The sequence below is a fragment of the Melozone crissalis genome, unplaced genomic scaffold, assembly GCF_028551555.1.
Source record: "Melozone crissalis strain CALT ecotype California unplaced genomic scaffold, PUWL_Pcris_2 ptg000111l_1, whole genome shotgun sequence".
Lineage (NCBI taxonomy): Eukaryota > Metazoa > Chordata > Aves > Passeriformes > Passerellidae > Melozone > Melozone crissalis.
This window is the reverse complement of record NW_026535888.1, coordinates 8,680,001-8,698,990: the sequence shown is the minus strand read 5'-3', so window position 1 is coordinate 8,698,990 and position 18,990 is coordinate 8,680,001. Positions and strand designations below refer to the sequence as shown.

The 18,990-nt window shown below is 41.1% G+C and overlaps 1 long non-coding RNA gene across 1 annotated transcript; it reads right to left on the bottom strand.

The window, feature by feature from the left end:
- Positions 1-3,999: 3,999 nt before the first annotated feature.
- LOC128948067 (uncharacterized) lies at positions 4,000-18,919 on the bottom strand. Its single transcript, XR_008484082.1, has 3 exons — positions 15,756-18,919; positions 14,865-14,993; positions 4,000-6,593 (listed from the first exon to the last, which is right to left on the bottom strand). It is a non-coding gene; the product is annotated as an uncharacterized LOC128948067 (long non-coding RNA).
- Between the last annotated feature and the right edge of the window lie 71 nt (positions 18,920-18,990).

Below are 18,990 nucleotides of genomic sequence, written 5' to 3'. Positions count from 1 at the left end.
AGAGAATCCTCCAAAAGCTGCAGGAAGGAACAGCTGTCCCCAGCCCAGCGTCTGAGGAAAGCTGCTCTGCCAGGGTCAGCACTGGCTGCATTTGGACCAGCACCTGCAGGGATACCCTGCTCAGGAGGTGATAGTTGGGTCCTGTGTTCATCCTGTAGGAGCACAGAATGTCCCATGCTTCTGCAAATAAAAGGACATTAGAGCATCCAGCCCAGTGAGTCACAGAAAACCCCTCTATATAAATTTTACAGAGCACAGCTCAAAGGGAGCACACTGGGAGAGGAGCTCCCTGCCTGCAGGGCCTGGCTTGGGCAGCTCTCCAGGCACAGCCTCCAGCTGGGCTTTGCCTGGAGCAGGGGCCTCCCTGCCTTTAGCAATCAAATCCACATATGAATATATTCATTTCTGTCTGGGCAGGTCCCACAGCAGCCACTCTGCCTGCTGCAGCCCGAGGCCATACTTTCCACCCACTGGGAAAGCACTTGTTTTTGCTAATAAGCAATTAATAAAGAGAAAAGGCAGAGCAGTAGCCCCAGCAGGAATTTCCTCCAGGGCTGCTCAAGGGAGCCCAGCTGTGAGCTGGGGATGAGGGGCTGGGAATCAGCTCCCCTGCCCAGGCACAGGTACACAGAGGGCATAAACCATTCCCACACTGCACAAGGAAGATGAGGGCAATTGCATCATTAATTCATTAATCCCCAAGCATTTTTAATGCACTCAAGGGGCCTCAGGACCTCAAATCTGATCAGAGGCACTTGCTGCCCCACAGGGGTGCAAGGAGCCAGGAAAAGGCAGGCAGAGCTGTAGGTTCCCAGCCAGGGCACAGATTTCACAGAATTTCAGAGTGAAGACCTCCCTTGAAGGCTCTGCGAGGTTTGATGTAGGAGGGAGCTCAGTGACAGGACTCAGATGTGGGAGGCAATGACAGCAGCCCTGGCAGACAGATACCGAGGCAGATCCTCAGAGCAGACAATGCTCAGGTGGAAGAGCTGTCCCGTGGATGTGGGTGGTTTCACAGAGGGGATGATGGGAGTTCTCAAGGTTGTTTATTGTTTCTTATCTATAAAATTCCTTCTCTGACCTGCTGAGGTCTGTCTGGCCGGTCAGGTTAAGGCACACTGGTGTTATTATTTTATACTAAAAACTACCTGTACATTATTTACAATAACTTCTCAATACCTATCACCTACGTTAGACAGTGAGCTTCTACTCTAATAATCTAAAAATGCCACCATCACTTAGAACATGGAGGCTAGGAAGAAGGAAAAAGGACAAGGCAGGCTCAAATTCTTCTGTCTTGGGACCCTGAGCCCCCATTCTAAAAACTTTAAAAAATCTATTTTTTCACTCTGTGACAAACTATTATTCTACTTAAACTCTCTTGACTTGCAATTCTTCACATAAAGGTGGTAATTTGCCCCATGGGTCATAATCATAATCAAAGCCCCAGGTGTGTCCTGGGCTCTGTGCCAGGGTCTCTGAGCCCCCTGGCAGGGGCTGGAGCCCTCCAGGACAGACAGAGAGATGTCCTGGTTCTGACAAGGACCACACCTGAGCAGGGCCAGTGACCCCCAGCTCCAAAAGCTCTTTTCCAGTAAGGGAGGCCATGGAGGAAGGGTGCAGGCTGTGCCAAGGCAGGGCAAGCTCTGGAAAGCAGATGTGGTCCCATTCCCACCCTGCAGCACAGCATGTGCCCTAGAATGCCATGGCCTTGTTCTTGCTGCTTTATGCATTTGTCCTAAAAATGCACAACACACTCCAGATCTCCAAGAGCCTTCCTCATCCAGGAGAGCCCCAGAGCTCCTGTACCACATACAGTGACAGAATGGTTTGGGCTGGAAAGGACCTTAAAGATCATCTCATTGCACCCTTCTCCATGGGCAGGGACACCTCCCACTGTGGCTCCAAGGCCTTTCCATGGGCAGGAACACCTTCCCCTGTCCCAGGGTGCTCCAAGCCCTGTCCAATTTGGCCTTGAGCACTGCCAGGGATCCAGGGGCAGCCACAGCTGCTCTGGGCACCCTGTGCCAGGACCTGCCCACCCTCACAGAGAACATATTCTCTCCAATATCCCACCTAACCCTGCCCTCCAGCAGTGGGAAGCCATTCCCCCTTGTCCCCAGTCCCTCTCAGCTCTCCTGGAAGGGGCTCTGAGGTCTCCCTGGAGCCTTCTCCAGGATGAACAGCCCCAGCTCTCCCAGCCCTTCTCCACAGCAGAGATGCTCCAACCCTCAGAGCATCTCTGTGGCCTCCTCTGTGCTCCCTCCTCATCCAAACCAACCCAGTCCCTGAGGGATGTGTGTTTACTAACTCCTGCTAAAACCTGAGGTGTGTAAAGCTCTGGGGAAGTCATGACCAAAGAGATTTTATTCTTTTTCATGTTTTGCAAGGCTCTGTAGGAAATCCAGTTCATCATAAAGCAAAAAGAAGCTGCATAGAGAGAAAATACAGGAAAAAAACATCAGAAGTTAGAAGTGGAAACAGTGAAGTCTAAGGCAGAAACCAAGCAGAAATATTTGGAGCACTGGGAGTGATCACAGGGCACATGTTTAAATTAGAGCACAACTGACAGTCCATGACATTATCAACACAAAAATAATCACTGTCACCTGCTGTCCTTTAGTTTATTTTAATATTTACATCAGTTGCAGGTGGGTCAGGTTCCTCCAAGCCCCCCATGCCAAAGGAAACTTTGCACTCATTTTCCTGGTGCACCCCAGGTCACAATGGGAGGAGCTAATTTTTAGTGATCCTGGCTAGGGTGTGCTTTGCAGGCACATCTTCCACCCAAAAATCATCAGCACTGACACAACCAACTCCCAGCGACCCAGGCCGCCAGCAGTGCTGGCTCCTGCACAGTCTGACCAGCGGAGTTCAGAGCAGCAGAGCTCAGGAGAAAGGATCAGTAACAAATTTATACTGCAGAGTTGTCCAATTCCATTCCAAAGTTCCTCTTGGATGAAAGGCAGGCCCAGGAATGCAAAAATCCCCAAAATTATCACCAAGGCTGCTGCAGTTGTGTGGAAACATTTGTTTCTGGAGCTGGAGGTCCCAGTTTCCCAGCACTGTCCTGGCTCTGTGATGTCCCCACTCCAGGCTACATCTGCCACCTCAGCTGACAGCACCACATTTGCAAGCTGTTTTCCAATTCTGTCTACTGCCAAATTTTTCTGATTTCCTTATAAAGATAAAATTCAAATATTGGCTTCCAGTTGTTTTCTCAGTTTATCTTTACAAACAAGATGAGTCAATGAGTGCTTTGCTAAGGGACAGGTTAGCCTGCATTTCTTTAAGTACATCTCTAATGCACCTGCCCTCATCCAAGGACATTTCAGGCAGACAAAATACATATTTAAAAAAATCTGACTTTTAATTTGAACTCCAGCAGGTGGCAATAAAATCACCTGTAAAGAGCTGCTTGTTAATTTTTAAAACACGAGAACTGCACACCATGAAGAATTTTGTCTATGAATGGTCAAGTTAAATTGTTGGGGGCAAAATAAAATACTGAGAATGTAACTCAGTTCTAGTTCTCCTGGAGCCCCTTTAGGCACTGGAAAGGGCTCTGAGGTGTCCCCCAAACCTTCTCCAGGTGAATGGCCCCAGAACAGAGGGGCTCCAGCCCTCCTTGTCCTCCTTGTGCTGGGACCTCCCAGAGGGGGATGCAGCACTGCAGGAGGGGCTCACACAAATACAAATTACACACCAGATTCATTTCCAGTTCACAGGAGCCTTTGGAAAAAGCAGGAATTCACACAATCAAACACAAACATAAAGAAGTTTATTCCTGTTCTGGTGGACTTGCAGGGCTGGGAATGGCTCCTCATCTGCAGCCAGGGATTCCTTCAGGCCAGTCCTAGTTGAAAATTGTCTCTTCTCTCGCCATGAAAGTGATTTGCTTGGTTGTTCACAGGATAAACTTTTTCCATAATAGGAGAAATTCACTGAATTTTGATTGAATGCAGCATCACACCACCCTGTTCCCAGGGAGCAAAGCTGCCTGCCAGGCCACACCAGGGCCTGTGCCCAGGGACTGCACACACAGCACTGACACCACAATGGGCCAAAATGAGACATTTGAGAAGGTTTTGTTTGTCTGAGGAGGGTTAGAGCTGAATCAAACATCATTTTGGATTTTAAGTTGCCAAACATGTTTGGTTTAGGATGTTTTTTGAAGTTGCCAAACATATTTGTTATAGGATTAACTCTAATTCTGTTTTCATGGCCAAGTCTCCAAAATAACCTCATGCCAGCTTCTTAATTTACACTTCTGCAGTAGCTGTTGTCAGGAAACTACATTCCTGCTATTCAGCAAGATTAGTACAATGCTGCATGTAAAAAGGATTAAGCATAGGAAAAACCAATGTATTTCTGAGGGATTCTGGTAATGCCTGCCAGCTGAACTGATAAACAAAACCAAACTGATCTCCATGACGTGCCATAGAAAAAAAAAAGGGATTTTGAAGTCAATACACACATGCACACAGATTTTCACCACTTGAAACCAGATCTGCATGGGCACACAAGCTGCCTTCCATCCTCCCTGGAAAGAACCAAATGGAGGAATATTGAAAACACACCATTGGGTGCATTCTACTCTCTTCTCAGTCCTCCTTTGAATCAAAAACCAGCAAGGCAGGATGAAGCCAACTCTTGGTATTCATGTAAGCACAAGGTAGTTCACCTTCATGGGGCTGAAGTTTCCCCATAGGATTTGGGACTTCACAGGAATAAAAGCTCAAGATCACAACTTCCCATTTGTTTCACCATCATCTCCCAAACCAACATTCAGAATTCATTTTTCTCCATGAGAAATTTCTTTGATTTTGCTTACAATGGTTTTCTGTTGGTTATTCACAGGATAAACTTTTTCCATAATAGGAGAAATTCACTGAATTTTGATTGAATGCAACATCACACCACCCTGTTCTGATCTTAAGCATCAGGACACTCCAAGAAAATATTCAAAACATAGAAAATACTAGTGAAGGTCTTGTGTGGACACAGCAGCTTCAAATAAGATTTTTATTCAAAAGAAGCATTTATGAGTTTCTCTTCTCCTCCCTGCATGATCCAAAGAATACATCAGAAGGATGTACCTAACACATGGGAACTTGGAGCCTTGGAAATCAGCCACAAAGCAAAGACTTCAAAAGATGTTTATTAGGAAAACCAGACATTACAAGAGGGCCAAACAGATTGTACAAGACACGTGCAGTTTCTGGTACAATGCAGAGAACAAGAAAAGTCAGCAAATACAGGTAACACACCCACCTGAACTGCTCCCATGGGCACAGCAATGCTCAGGTCACTTGCCATCAAAGGCAGATATTGGGGTCCTTCAGGTAGGCAGCCAGTCCCTGGGATATTTCACATTTCCTGCAGAAGTACAGATTGCACACAGAGCTTTAATGGCACTTAAAACAAAATTACTGCTCAGGAATTCCTACATCCAAGTTAGGGCATTAATATACTGTATCTCATAAAATTTTATTTCTTTGTTTTCAGTCAAGGTCATCTAGATTTCATGTTCTTATAATGCATTTTTCCTCACAGATAATAAAACCTTGCTGTCTATACATGATTCTGCCTAGCAAAGCATATCTGAGACTGTTTGCTTTGTTAGCTAAGGAAGACATCCAGATGTAATTAAATAATTCAGATGTATTGACAGGCAAGTCCCTTATAACCCACATCAGAGAAGTGAGATATATATTAGCTAATGGTTTTATTAGGTTTTAGAACAAACATGTCCTAAACTTGACCAAACCCAGGAATTCTTGTCTTTAAAGCACAGCTAACAGCAACCAGCAATCCTCCATCACAGAGTGGAGAGCAAAACTCACTGAGCTCAGCAGAGAAAAATGAGCATGACCAGCTCAATAGCTTCCAGCAACAAGTGTGACATTAACACTAATTCTCAATCAGGAAAATAATTAGGAAAAATATCTCACTGAACAGACTGGTGAATTTGCTGTGTCTGTATCTTACAGGACAAATAAACACTGCAAGAATGGTTAAAAATCTAATTCTCAAATTAATCTCTTCTCCTCCCCATAAAATATATAATAAATGCTCTGTTTATTTAGTAATGGCTTTAGCAGCTGTCTAATGTCCAAGATCACAACTTCCCATTTGTTTCACCATCAGCTCCCAAACCAACATTCAGAATTAATTTTTCTTCATGAAAAATTTCTTTTGATTTTGCTTACAATGGTTTTCTGTCTGATCTTAAGCATCAGGACACTCCAAGAAAATACTCAAAACATCCAAAATCTGTCTATAAACTTTAAGGATTGTATTTAAAAAAAAAAAACAAACAGATTAACTATCCAGAGCTTATCAACCCCTTCACCCCCAGCTCTAAACTTACCTTCTCTGTGGCAACACAGCTGTTGGATATGCTATAAATAAAGACAAACATTTCAATCAACACTGAAATTAATAAATGGAGAAAACCACAGCTAAGACACACAGCACCTAAGCCCTCCTCAGACACACCAGACCAGGGGATCAGATAGGAGTACCTGCCACCAGAGTGCACACTTCAAGTCCATGCTTTAGTGCCCATCACAGTGTCTATCCTTCATCATCTAAAAACAGACCAGAAATAATGGCATTTCAAAGAGCAGAAAGTTATTAAAACAAAGAGCACAGATCCTGCAATCCTACCCCATGGAAAAGAGGGAGCTGGCATTCAGCAGATACAAAAGCAGCAAACATGAATAAAACAGAATTCACAATCTCAGGAAAGGCTCTTTGTGGTGAATAATTTGAGAGTGTTAGGTAGTAATATCAATATGCAAATAGTGAATCAACTTTCACACACACTGTTTACAGAACTGCAGTCAGCATGGGCAGGTGTTACACCATCCTCCTGCCTCTCTATAATGCCAAAGGTAAATGAAGCAAAATCACCTATTTCACATGTCACCAAATATCCCAAGTTGCTGAGGTAGACTTGGAAAGATCCTTACTGGATTTTTTTTCAAAATAAGCTGCAACTCTTTGCATCAATTATCTGTAAGGTAAAACTTAGGACTGAAGCTGGAAACAAGAATGCAGGTGATGTTCACCTGAGCCTCTGCTTCAGCTCACTACAGGAAATGTGACACACTGCCAGAGCTGATTTCAGCTGGTTTTACACTTCAGTTTCTGAATACCAGTTTGGAGGTTTGGTCCATGGTAAGTAATGAATATCCATGTTTCCTGACTTTAGTGGTAAGGCTTTCTTCTTCTAAATTCTGTTCCTCCTGCTATATTTTAGATGCTTCTCTTAAGCAAGCAGAATAAAAAGAAATCCCAGCTATTGTGGAACAGATCATCATCTTTTCCAAACTGGCCATTAAGGAGAGAGAAGCTGTTCAGAGATGGATCAACCTGAACATCCTGCAGATGAAATAAAATGCAACAGTCATTTCACTAACATCTGCTCAGGCAATTCACAACATTGTGCAGCAGTGACATTAACTGGTGTTTGCTGACTCTTTTTTTAAGAAAAGGCAAGGATTTAAAGTCCTAAATGACTTTGATGTGCTCACATGAATGATGAACAAGCAGGCTGCAAGGTTTTGTGTTGTTTATGCAAGTGTAAGAGATGATACCTGTCAAGGTGTCACCAGCAAGGTGCCACTGCAGGAGGCAGAGCACAACCACACTTCCCAAGAGCATTTCCTAAGACTAACAGCCAAAAACCATGAATACAAAACAGCCAAGTCCAGAGAAACTAGAGATTTTAAGATTCAAGAACTGTGATCATCCTATTTCTCTAAAAAATGAATGAAGCCTGAAGAGAGCAAGAGGTATAAGCTAAGCCAGGCCAGAGACCAGAGATCAAAGAACCCAGAGGAAAATCACTCCCCTCAAATGAATGCAACCAACAAATAACTGTTCCAAGAAGCTGGGAAGGTTGATGGGGTCCTGCCATCAGTGTGTGGATATAAAGCTCACTCAAACCAAGCTGATTTCTGCACCTAAAACTGTTGGGTCACAAGACATGCAATTTGTATCAGAAAGAGCTCAGACAACAGAGCAAAACCACAAAGCCAAAAAGGGCTTGATCTCATCCCTCCTCTTACCTCTGGAAGATGGAAACTCTTCAACTCAGCACTGTTAGGAAGGCAGCACTACAGAGATGGAACACCTCAATGGAATGGGAAGGTTTTCAGAGTCAGTGAAGTAGAATCACCTCTAACAACACCTCAAACATCACCTACTACATCACCTACATCTCAGACATTACCCCGCGCTCTGAGTGATGGACAAAACCTACCAAAATCAACACAAGGACTGAAAATATTTTACTTATTGTAAATGTAAGCAAAGTAGGAGGATGGAAGACCAAGCCTTGAAGAGCCATCATGAAAAGGGGAAAAGGTCCAAGCCCAAAGAGAAAGGGTCACACATGAAGTGGAAACACAGACAAGCACAGACCTCCATGGCAAAACATATGAAAGCTGAAAAGCTGCAGGCAAAGCTACAATTTTTGTTGGATTTTGGTCAGGGAGTTCCCTAAGAGAAACTGGAAAGGATGCAGGCGTTTGGGGCCTGACACCTTTGTGAGCAAAGAGAGAGAGGCTGCAGACATAAATAAAGCACAAAGACAGCAAGGGTTGAGCAAGGAAAAGCTGCACCAAGCCTTACCTGTCCCCAGCTCCCAAGGGCTGCCCTCCTTCAGCCAGGTCATGCAGCTCTGTGCTGCTCTTCACCAGGTATCAATGGATAAAACACCAGAATTGTTTGGTTCAATTCTTCTCCCAACCCAAATCACACGTGGAAAAAGCAGGCACTGAGCTCCACTTCTGAGAACACAATTGATTTTTATCCTCCTCTGCCTCTCTTGTTGTGTCAGGCTCACAAATATTCCACCTGAGCCTTGCAAAGCAGCAGGTACCTGAGAAGGCACTGAGTCAGGTGACACCCAAAAAGATGTTTTCAGACAAATATAATGAGCAGTTACACACACACTTCTCTATCTCACCTCTACTAAAAGCACATTAAAACCCAGCTTCCTAATCACTTCAATTTAAAGTACAGAAAACCAGGAAGACGTGAATATGTGTTTCTCTTTTTTTTTCCTTTTAAATGTTTGCAATGAGTCCTAAACTGTGAGGTAAATATGAGCCAAACCTTCTGACCATGCTGACTACTGGTGCATGATGAACCATAAGAGATTGAGAGGGACAAAGCCTAAATCCAGAAAAGGAAAAATATTCAAAAAATGTAACAATAAATATTGAAAAGAAACTAGGGAGTCGTATAATTTTCTGTCGAACTTCTCTACTTGCCAGGTTTTTTTTGTTTGTTTTTTTAATTTTTTCCCCCACTGTAGCGTTGTAAAGGGCCACTGAGAAGCCATCTACTGGTATGCCCAAATTCCTTCAGTCCACATGGTGCTGAAGTTTCTAAGAAGCAATTATAAATACTTCAAAAATAAGTTTTGCCTGAGCAGTTTCAATTAAAGAACCACTGGGCTAAAAGTAAACTTGATTTAAGTAGTGGAGCATATCTTGATTATTCCAGGTATTATTCTAACAAGTTTAAGAGCATGGTACCAGCCCAAAAATCCAGAATGTGATTGATATTTGTGCTCTAGTAATCCCTTTCCACATTTCCTGTTCTGCCAGACATCAGCCAAGCAGTGAAGAGCAGCTTTGCCCTGCAGGCCAGAACCCAAAGCATTGCCACAAGCCAAGAGTTACCTACAGGGAAACAGCAATTTTGCTAGATTTTTGTAAATTTAAAAGAATATCCAAGCTCCAACTGATTTCAAACTGTGTCACAGCTTTAGAATCCTTGTGTGTGTGCAGAGGCTACAATGGCAGATGGCATAAACGAAGTCCTGAAATCATTTCAGGAAAGCCAGCAAGCAAACTTCTCCACACAGACAAGGAGAGGTAACTTACCAACTCAATTCATATGGCATCATGCATGTTCCTCAGGGATTATGAGATGAGAATGGAAGCTAAAACATTATTAGTAGATAAAGGAGTCCAGGCACTTGTGTACTAAGATATAAAAATGAGTTTTAACCTCTTCAGAGCCTGATTTCTGATTGCTGTTAATAACCAAAGTTTCTAAAATAGCTTATTTAGACAACTAATAGAGAGGGGGGGAAAAAAGTGCGCATTTACACAGCCATAGGCTTTTTCTTCTCTTTTCATTCTGCCAGCAGCCATCTTCTGACAGCAGCACTGAGACACCTGCACTGGCTGAACTGTTTTAATGACAGGACTGAACTCAAGAGTGTAACAAGCAAATGAACATCTAATCACACTTACATCTCAATTTTCATCAAGCAATCCTATCTCTGTAAGTAACTGCAATCATTCTCAGGCTCTTGGTATTAAAGTCTGATTGTGGGGCTTTTTCTCACTAAAGGTTTTGTGGTCTCAGTTTGGAACAGAGAAGAATTTTTTGCTAACACAAGCAGAGGCTCTGTGCATCAAAAAGGAGTCTGGCTTTGCTTGAGATCCACCTGGCTCTGCCAATCCCACACTTCCTCCTGGAAGTCTTCTTACATATTTATACACTACACTTCCTCCATGCCCAGGGGATTAATCAATTCAGGCATCATTATCTAATTTTCACCTACCAACACAGTATATGTTGTACATGACAACAGAGAATCAATGTGAATTATGTACCCCATGTTTCTGTTACATCAAGAGCAAAGCTCACAATCTCTATGGCCAGATCCAGCTCAGTATCTGAAAAGCATGCATGTTTAAATTAAAAAAAAAAAGTTACACCAAGCATCCTTGTGGTCTGTCCTGGATTAATTAACTTATTACTAGAGGCTTTGTAAGAAATAAACAATGGTTTAAAAGATGCAAAATACACGACTTCTTTGCATTTCAAGCTCAAACTGAAACAGCCACAGAAGACAGCAGAGATGTTATTTAGTGTTAACACTTCCTGCTCCTCTCCTGGCTACCCAGCCTACAAGCAAGTTGTTACTTTGGATTTGGATTTTATGCATTAGCCTCTATTGACTGCTTTCCTAAATGTCTGATGTCCCCTCTTTTCCCCAAGGTCAATCATTCTGTAGAAATATTGAGTAGAAAACTTTCTGAGCTAATTCACTTGCACCCTTTGTTCACATAAAAGCAACACTAAAATAGCCTGTGTCAGTAGGAACTGCTCAGATCCTATCTGCAGACTCAGGCTTTCAGTTGCACTTGACAGTTCAAACAAGACAATTCTAACATAAAATAGACCAATTTTCTTCAGAATGCCAAAAAGTTCTACCCTGAAGAAATAATCCTCATGGAAAGTCAGGATACCACACCTCAATCCCAAGAACTCAAATACATGGCCTTTGGATAATTAGAGAACAGAAAACAGAGAATCAGTATAAAAAGTTCAATTGAGTGATAATTACTGAAGTTAAAGGAAAAAACCATTTGAAGTGCTGCCTCTGAGAATATAGAGAAGAAGGATGATTATTCCCACAAAATTCAACTCTAAACCTTTATGCTAGAGTCTAGACTTTGCTGGAACAGAAGAGCTGCTTTTCATCTACTCCTGAAATGCAAATTTCCATTACTACTTATTCCTCAGTCAAATAAGGGGTGGAGTTAATCACAGCAGAGTGATTAGATAATTAAGAGTGAGCAAGCACATGAGTGCTCTTCCAGATGTGTAAATAAACACTGCCCATCCCACACTGCACACATCTCACACCAGAAAAATCACAAAGAGCTACTCAAGTAGTTGCACATCTGTATCTCATTTCAGCAACTTCTACTGATACATCCACACATTTGATGTTCTTTAGCTGCTTCTATTTTAAATCTCAGCCTAGCTGCTAAAATGATTTTTCAAGCTATTTCTAATGAAAGAAAAAAGATAACCTACATTGGTGGAGGCACCTCTCTGGCCACAGAGCCTCCCACAGTGGGAAGGTGCAGCCTTCACTGCACTGACCCCACTTTGGCTCAGTGAAATAGATTTAATTTGTGACCTTTAGATTTTACATGCTACACTGCAAACCCTTCTGAACCCACTCCTAAGGCACATAAAAGAAAACATCTATTTGACATGAGAGAAAAAGCTAAAACTTTACAACCAAGAGTCAGTCAAGCAAAAAAGGACAGGGGAAAAAAGCACATTTATTTTCTGTGAACTGCCATGAAAGAAACATAGAGAAGATTTAATGTTTACCAGAACATTAAAGAAAATATATGTTCTAATGCTTCACAAACATGATGAATGATGAATGGTTTTGGCATAAAATGATTTTATGAGCAAATTAGCTCCTAAGTGCATGCCTACAGTTCTCTGCAACATCTATCATCTAAAAATGCTGATGAAATTAGTAACTCAAGTTCTCATACTTCAGGTAGGTAAGGAATAATATCAAAGAAATTTGAAGAATCCTTCAGTATTTTTACCTTTACATACCACATCAAAAAAATAATTTGAAAAACAGCAAGGTCCACTCAAAAAAATCTCAAACCTTGCAACAGAGCTTTGCATCTGCACCAGGAGCTTGTTGGCTCAACACATCCAAGACACTGCTGGAAATGCTTTTCTCTTCTTTCTCTCTACATAAGGAGACAAGTACAGGTGAACATCCAACCAACAATGGGAGAGGAAAGGAGGAGTAGAAGTGAGAAGCTACAATGCTACCATTAAGGGTTTAAGCATCCTCATTTCTCAGGAACCTTAAATTCAATGTCTCCACTCATAATCATTGGTTTGTCCAGCATGAGAGTAGCAAGAACTGCTTGATGGTCAAGTATCACTTAGGATCTGAATGAGAAGCAGCTGAGAAATCTTGCTAGCAAGTTCACCAGGAGAACTGCTACAGACTCACAAACTGAATTTTGTCTCTGACCTGTTTGTTCAGCTCAGCAATGCTCTATCAAAAAGCCTACAGACTGCTTATTAGATGTAATGCAATGTATTGGCATCCTGCAAATGTACAGCAGTTTGAAAATCAAAGCTACAGAAATCAAAAATAACATGTATGGCATAAAGATTGACTAGGTATTCATTAATAGGGTTTTTGTAGTGAACCCTTAAATAACAGATGAAGGAAAACTGGCAGGGCAGAAAACCAAATTTGACAGAAATGGTTATGATTAAGAGTCATCTTTAAAGCTGTGTCCACGAAAAATTTTAAACTGAATCCAGAACCATTTGGAAACAGGAGAATAAAGGTGGCTGCTCAAATTTCTGGAGTAAGCACAATGGGATAAGCATGACTGTCCTTATTTATGAGCTACTGCTCAGCTCTCTGGCTATTAAAGGACCTTTTTATGATCTACACTCCTCCAGTTTTTGACCCTGTTGAACTTGACTTGCAGAATGCCAGTGTGCTAATATTCTCCTGGCCTTATTTTTAGCACTGTACAAGATCTCTGGATTCCCAGAAGAGCCCTATGAACCCCTCACCACAGCCCTTTCAACTCTGACCTTCCTGATACTGCATCAAGGACACTTCCAAGGTGGGAAGAGAACACCTACTGCAGCATGAGCAGATTTATAAAATACCTGAAAATTGCCCATTCCAGCAAAAAGAGAAAGCAAAAAGAATTCACAGTTCTTTTCCTATTCCTGGAGTGGCACACAGCAAACTTTGGTGAGAGGCCTCAGAGAACTGATGTCAGACTAGAGCAACCCCTGCCAATAATTCATTTCAGTTTACTGAAAAATGATCCAGCTGTTCCTGAACTGCATTATTGGATGTTTCCCAAACAGGACCAGCTACCACCTACCTGCAAGGACACCACTACAACTCCTCTGCCCTTCCCAGGGAGAGCAGGAAAAGGTGCCCAGTCCCCAGGGTGCTGTGGGCACAGCCAGGCTGTCTTTCCTTGTTTGGGACTTTGGGTTTTTTGGTTGGTTTTGGCTTTAAGAACTGCAAGTATTTTTAATCACAGGACTTTTAGCCCATGCAGCATTTCACTTCTCTTTTCCTGCAGCAGTTAAAGCAGCACAGCAGGGAATTCCAGAACAGAAAGAAGCATCCATTGCTAAGACAGCTGAATGCTCTTCAGAATCAGATTCCTCTCCTATCATGAAATTAATGCTTACACCACATCTCCTCTGAAATTCCAGATGGCTATGCACCTTCTGCACACCAAATGTGAAATGTCTGAAGGTATGTCAGAAAGAATAATGTCATGTGAACAGGCGCTGATACAATGGGTGCTCATTCCTCGAAATTAAAATGCAAATACAATCACCTCTCACAGGTTGCTGTGAAGACTTAAAAAAAGAGAGAGAAAAACCTGTGTATCCTACACTTACACAAGCTCTACAGAAGTTCAACTGGAGAATCCAATGAGAACACTGTATACTCACTGGTGCTAAAGAAGGAAAAAAGTGAAGCTTGTGTCTGAAGCAAGGAGGGTAGAACTGGAATTTGGTCTGCTTTTCATTCTTTTTTCCCTTTTTTTTTTCCTTTAATGCAATTTGGCAGCTTATGATTACATAAATACCTACTGACATTGTGTTTTAAACTCATGAACTTCACTGATAAGAGACTGATGTTTTATGAAAGGAGCATGTCCCATTCCCGTTATTTCCAGCTATCTCCAAATTCCACATGTGCAAAAGCCAATCCATTCAGTTGCTTTTTCTCCTGTAAGGACCTTGCCCTCTGCTTCCTTTCCTAGAGACCACCTGAGCATGTGCAACACATCCTACTACACTCACTATCTATGGGACATGCAGATTGGAAACTCCAGAATTAAGAGATCCTCTTTTTTCTGTTTATGATCCTTCAAGTGAAACAACATTGATGACTCTGTGCGATCATAATGTTCTCAAGTCGTGGTATGCTGAGTAAGGTTTATCTGGAATGAAACAAATACTTCATTTCTGAAAATTCCTTACAAAATACCTGTACTCACCAGGCACATTTCTTCTGCAGATGTTGTCACAACTGGCATGCTATTCAGTCCCATGGTAAACAATGACTGCACCTGGAATGCTCCTCTAGCCTAGTAAGCTTTTCCAACTCCTCTGCTCCTTTCCAAGTACTGCATGAACAAGCAGGAAAAGACAAGTCTGCTGGCTGAGGAAAGGTGCAAGATGAGCAGGTGCCATGAAGAATTCAACATGTCCAAGTATTTGATTTGCAAACCTGTTCTTCAGCTTTTGCTATGTTTGTCTAGAATCAACATATGCCCTCCACAAAAAGAGATGAATATTAAAATCCAGTGGGATTTTATAATGGGATCAACTACAGCTGTCCCTTGGTACAAAAGCCATTCTCTCTTGATTAATGACTTCTAAGCATTATCATGTTTAATACATAAATGATTCAAACTCATGATATGCCAGTTTTGTTATTTCCAAGGCAAAATTTTATTATTTTCCAGAGATCTACTTGGACATTTTTCTTAACAGCATTCTTAAGCTTTGAAGAAGTGTGCTGCAAATTCTGCTTTTCCACAGGTGGGGAAAGAAATCCAACCCATACCTGGATTTAATTAGAGAGGAAAAATTTAAATGTTCAAAATGTTTTATGCTTCCAGCACTCCTAAAAGAGCATCCACCTTTCTTCTGAAGTGCAAGTCATCTTTATTTTCAAACTAATTTCAAGAACCTATACCATATGCCTCTCTTGAACATGGACAGATTTAACCTCAACTTTTACCTTCCACATTTGCAATCTCTCCATGGTAATGGAAGATTTTGAAAGCTATTCCAGTGCTCAGGTCTGTGGAGCTCATATCCTCCCTCCTCCCACACCAACCCTTTCATCTTACTGAAGGAAATGAGAAAGAAAGTTTTCTTACCTAGAACTCCAAGGTTAATGTCCCCTGCGAACCCCACCTAGCAAGTCGACATCATGACATGTCAGGTCAGCCTCAACCACGCTTCCCTGATAGTCAGGTAAAAGGAAGGAGTTAAAATACAAAATTGACACTTGCAGATTTCTGGACATCAGAAAATATATTCTGAACTGTCTTTCAGAGCTTCTGGTAACCTCCAAGTTGTTAAAACAACATTTCTTCAGAGGGATTCTCCTGTTCTAAAATTTCAGAAGTTCCTGATCAATACCAAGTATCGCAGATCCACCTTGACTATTTTCATCATTTCTTATGTTTTCCCTTTAGTACAAATGATTTTTTTCTCCCTACTCTACATATTTTATCAACTAATACATGCTCAACAGAACTGCTCTGGGTTTCGAAGGACAATTTAAGCCAATAGACTACAACAGCTTCATTCAAGTTCTAAGTTAACAGAAGCTCTAACTTCTTTTTGTTGCTGTTTTAGAAAAAACAGGAACACAACGTGGTACACTCTTTCTATAAGGCTCTGAGCTACTCACAGAGGTCACACGAATGACAGAACTCCACTGACAACCTCCACCTTACAAGCAATCCTTCATCACACACATACTCCACCTCAAGTCATGCATGATCAAAGATTGCTGATGACAGATTTCTAGGAGAGCTCCTTGCTGTTCTATGGATGGGCCACCAGCACTTTTGGCTAACAATTCTTGCTGAAAATACATTCATTCAGTTGGGTCTTTGGGTCTTGGTACTAAATGTTTTTGAGAGGTTTAAGGCTTTTTGCTCAGCATTTCACATTTATTTCTCTCCTAGCCTTATAATAAGAGTGCCCTCTGTATTTTTTTTTCTGCGGAGTTCAAATTATAGAAATGGGTTTAATGTCCAAACATAGAAGGGACAAAAAGTGGTCAGGTTTTTATACAGAGTCACCAAAATCATGCGGTGATCTTCTACTTCGAGTTTATTTTGGAAAGGTTTAAGCAATGCAGTTTTCATTCTTTAATAATCAGACTACAGAAGCTGAGATTTAAAAATAAACAATTGCTAGAAAACACTTTGAAAAAATGCAAACTCTGTTGAATGCAATAGTAAAATTTTAAGTTGAGTTTAGTAAACTAAGTTGTTAATAAAGTGAAATTAAGTATATAATAACACAGTAAAGTATTTTGCTCGAGTTTTGGAACTGCTAGGAATCTGGTAACTTGCTTCTTATGTCAAACACCTTATCAATACAGACATTTAAGCAACTGCTATAAATGAGTGATCAAATGATTATTAAAACTCCATTTCATGGCTCCTCCTCCAATGCCAGCAGGACACCCATAAAAGCTGAATATTGGTGTGCAAGTTGAAATCCATTTTCAACATATTATAGAGGATTTTGGTCAGTTATATTGAAGAAACAATCAAAAGAAATGCACGAGAGTAAATTTAAATTTATTTTTTAACTAGATGTCCAAATTGTGCTGAGAAATTCTTCCTTTGAGTCAGGCATGGCAGTTTTCCACTGTACTACAGTATCTTTGCTTGATAATTTTTCCATCATTTCATTAAGTTCTTCAAGTTCAGCACACACCACTATTCAAGTAAGCTGTAGCACACCTTATCTATGGATTAAATAAAAGTACTGCTGCAAATTTAAAAGGTGAATTTGAGTAGCCATAAACCATGTAAATCAAAGAACTCGGTATATCTTGTAAACATAAACTTCTACTGAGTTTAACTGTTATGATTTTCAATTATAAAAATTAATAGCTCACTCCACATATTTACTAAAACTACTAGTAGAAATGATGATTCGGGGAGAAGTAAATACAAAATGCAACCTTACAGTTCTTGAGGAGGACAATTTTAACATTTTTGTTTCTCAGCTGTTTTGTAACCACTATAACTGAGGTGTTTAACTTCCCCCCCACTCCCCCCACAGCCCTTACTAGCACCTCACCTCTCCTAGCTAACATGTGCAATATGGGAACACTACCTTCTTCCAAGATGGAGAGCACTTGAAATTTGATTCCAATTAAGCTCCTTGTACTAGATCCCCTTTACAATAAATACTGAAAAGTCAATAGTTATTGGGACTACAGGGTTCTGCTCAGCACTATAAGAGCTGTATAACTACCAGAAAGTCATTCAGATAGGGCAGCTAAAATTTGTGTTAAAACAGAATTACAAACCATATCCTTATAATGAGCAAAAGCCTGAAGTGTATAATCAGGCAAAGCCCTCTGAGTTCATTGCTCAGGTAAGAAACAGAGAGGACATGATTTGGCTCCATTAACTGGAGAAAAAAAAAACCCCAAACCCCAACATAATAGATATTGATTTTTTTTAAAAGCACTTTTAAGCTATTTATGACCAATTCTATTAATTGGAAGAGGCTGACATGGGCAAACCCATTTCTGAGAAGCAGATAGACATCTTCGATTCAGGTCCCAATCAAACCCTGCAATCCCATTCCAGATCCACAGCAGTGTGGGGAGGCTCATCTTACTGGGAATATTCTGACATTACACACTTGAGACACCAGACAGGAATAGAAGACAAAGGGAGGAGTATGACCACTGAAGTTTAACTTCCTCAATAGTCTGTGTTTGGAATGCTGTAAATCAAGTATGAGCAATGTATTGGATTTGGATATTTAGAGGTCCGGCAATAGTTTTCTTTAGAGAAAGTATAAATCCGTTTGTTTCTCTCTTTTCTTGAGAAGCAAATGTTCTTCATTGTGGTACAGAATGGCTTAGATGCAACACAAGAGTAATGTCATGATTTGCCAGTTAAAATTGACATCTGGGAATGTCCAAGACAAGGGTCAAAGCAACACATAATATAATGTAGCTAGCAATGCCCTCAAAAGATAAAGTCTTAAACTTTTGAACAGCCTTTATTTTAAGGCAGGAGAATTCTAAGGCAAATTGTTCATCATGGCAGAACATCAAATTAAAATGTCAAGATAGAAATAAGCAGAATCTGGAGAGTATGTTTGTGTTATCCGTAGCAAGAAATTAATTTAGTGTGCCATAGCACCCAAGCTGTAATTCTCATTCCTAGTCAAATATTATTTGAGATCAGATTAAGATGCTTGAGATCAAAATAATTTCCCTGTGTGTCTGTAGGCTCAATTATACAGTAAGGCTGGATCCTACCAGAACAGCCTCCACAGGACATCACCAAAGGAACAAAATTAACACCATTGTAGGATCTGCTTCCTTCTCCACATTACATTAGA